Here is a 2054-nt window from a genome sequence, read left to right as displayed (position 1 = left end):
CCCTCTCCAAGTGAAATAGATAAATATATTAGGATTCCTCAAATTAAGTTTTAGATCCCTACAAAACTGTATAAGTATCATTCTTTATTAAGATCCATAAGAACTAATATCTATTCTTGAGATTTTCTTTTCTCAGCACCATTCCCAGTAATCACAAGATGGCTGCTACGCTGCATCAGCTAATAATCATCTGCTTACCGGAACCACTTTCCCGAAACTGCATTCCATGGAGACCCACCTGCAATTGCAGAACTACACTAGACCCACCCTTAATCCAACCCTGAATAGAATCTATGTTCCCTATTCTTAAAACTTTATGAGCTGATAATTGAAACGCGTAGTCCCTCTCCCTTTACTTGCATGTAACACGTTTTCAATAAAAACGCACGATGATTCCTAGCAGTTGTCACTCCTCAGAGAGCGATCTTTGAGGGGTGTCCGGCAAAGGACGTGCATGAAAAGGCATCGAGGCCTTTGTCTTCTGTTCACCTTCACCGCCTCCGTCGAGATAACCCACTCATGCCGAGGCTGGACCCTGGCAATGCACGCACATGTGCCCAGTGTGGGTTTAAGCCACCGAGTCCAGGACTTGAACTGCGGTCGACTACATAGGAGTCCAGCGACATAGCCATTATGCCAACTGCTGGCCCCAGGCCTCCCCCTTTTTTTTTTTGAAGAGGTTTTTGCTATAGGGCACGTGCGTTCACCAGAAAGACAGAGAGAGACAGAGAGACAGAAAATGAGAAGTCACCCCCCCAAGGGGGATGGCCACGCTGCAATCCCTTCTCCTCCATTCTCCTCTTGGGATCTTGGGCACACACGCACAATGCCCAGTGTGAGGTTAAGCCACCAGGTCCAGGACTCGAACTGCAGTTGACTACATGGGAATCCAGTGACATAGCCATTATGCCAACTGCTGGTCCCGGGGGGGCCCTTTTTAAGAGTTGGTATGAGCTACTACCTTCTTGAACTGGTTGCTCTAGCAGTGACCTTATTCATTCTTTGGTTCCTCTTGGCACTTGACTCCGGCCTCTAGAGAGCACATATCCTCTGCTTCAAGCAGAGTAAGTTGCCACATTTGCCTGGATGACCTACTGAACTCCAGTTCGTCTACTTCTGCAGTCACTGCATTCTAGATAAATGCACTACATGAGGGACTGGGCTGGTGGATGTGGAGGCAGCAGCTCCCCTTGTTTCTGCCTGGACAGCTGTGATACTTGGCTTCCTGAGAGGAGAGAGGCGTCTGTCAACACCCTAGACACTTGAGAAGTGTCCCAACAGCTGATGACCTTATTTCCCTTCCCAAGACCCTTTCATATCTTGCTAGTCTTACCCAGTCAAGGCTGACACTCCCAGCCTGGCCGTGGGGCCTTGCGTGAAGGACCCTCACTTCTGTGTCTATTTCTGTTAGAAAAGCCCCAGCAGAGATGAGCCAGGATGCTATCGACCTATCCTACTATAGACACTCCAACACAAGTGTTTTAGCTTTCTTCCATTTCTCAACTGTGTAGGGATTTTTTTTTATGGAATATGTTTCCTTTCTCCTGAGAGTGTTTGAATGCAGATTAAGCTCTTCTTGATCAAGAATAAGGGGCAACCAGCTTTTCAGCACACATACCCGAAAGTCTTCAGATTTGAGCAGAGCTGCTCAAGGATCTGAACCACCCTGGGTTTAATAGATGATCAAGAGCAACTGTGAAAGCACGAAAGGAGAAGGGCTTTCTGTGAACCTGAGGAGAAGGGGATAGCTGGTGGTAACAAGATCTCTGGGTGTGGCCTCTAAGTCAGCTCTAGCTTTTAGAGGGCACTGGGTCAGAGTCCTTCAAATCCCAAGTCCATCTATCCTTTGCCCATGACTTGAGACTGGTGGCTTTGGACGCATGTGGTCTAGCTGCTGGAAAGAGAACCTGATCCATCTTTCTCACCCGCACTGCTGAATCTGTACAACTCTCTGACCAATGGACTTGATGTGAGTGAGAAATGCGTTCTACTTAAGGTACAGGTTCACCTACGGGAGATTTAGGTTGATCCACTTCAGCACTGGTTTTACCATA

The sequence above is a fragment of the Tupaia chinensis genome, unplaced genomic scaffold, assembly GCF_000334495.1.
Source record: "Tupaia chinensis unplaced genomic scaffold, TupChi_1.0 Scaffold145814_1, whole genome shotgun sequence".
Taxonomy (NCBI): Eukaryota; Metazoa; Chordata; class Mammalia; order Scandentia; family Tupaiidae; genus Tupaia; species Tupaia belangeri.
The sequence above is the reverse complement of the archived record's forward strand: the minus strand, read 5'-3'. Positions refer to the sequence as shown.